Below are 687 nucleotides of genomic sequence, written 5' to 3'. Positions count from 1 at the left end.
AGAATGGCTATATTGTGTCCCCCCCCCTTGTGGGAAAGTGAGTTTATGTTCAACTAGAATTACCGTCTTGCGGTTATCCAGCCCCTGTCCTGGGAGAGGACGGTAAAGCCCTCTTCAGGAAGGGGCAGAACCGATTGTTCTTCCTCAGGAGATCCTGCAGCTTGCTGCAGATGCAAGAATTAAGGACAAGATCACAGCCTGCGAGGTGTTCCTCATCTGGGTTGAGGGTCTAAGGAGATAAGATGTGCGTTTGTTTGTTTGTTTGTTTGTTTGTTTGTTAAGATCCCCAGTAGCTTCTGTCGGTTTTAAAGGTGCACTATGAGTTTCTGCATGGTCACTTCTGTTGACGTTTCAAGGAAATTCAAAACAAAAGCTCGCCCCTCCCCCTAACTAACTGACAAACTATCACTAACCCCCACCCCCTCCCCCAACCATATTGTCGTGATTGGCTGGAGTGTTTTGTTGTGTTTTGGTGCCTATCCTGAAAAATAAGCAATACATCAGACAGCACTCAACACATGCACATTTTTGATTTGTGATATAGGGATGTATAAATATAATTGACTTGACTTTGTTAAGCTTAGTTGTTTTTGTTGTGCTGTATGCATATTAGTGTGGAAGTTGACTGAAAGGAAGATATACATATATATATATGTCTATATATATATATATATATATATATATATA

Source organism: Etheostoma spectabile, chromosome 15, assembly GCF_008692095.1.
Source record: "Etheostoma spectabile isolate EspeVRDwgs_2016 chromosome 15, UIUC_Espe_1.0, whole genome shotgun sequence".
Taxonomy (NCBI): Eukaryota; Metazoa; Chordata; class Actinopteri; order Perciformes; family Percidae; genus Etheostoma; species Etheostoma spectabile.
The sequence above is the reverse complement of the archived record's forward strand: the minus strand, read 5'-3'. Positions refer to the sequence as shown.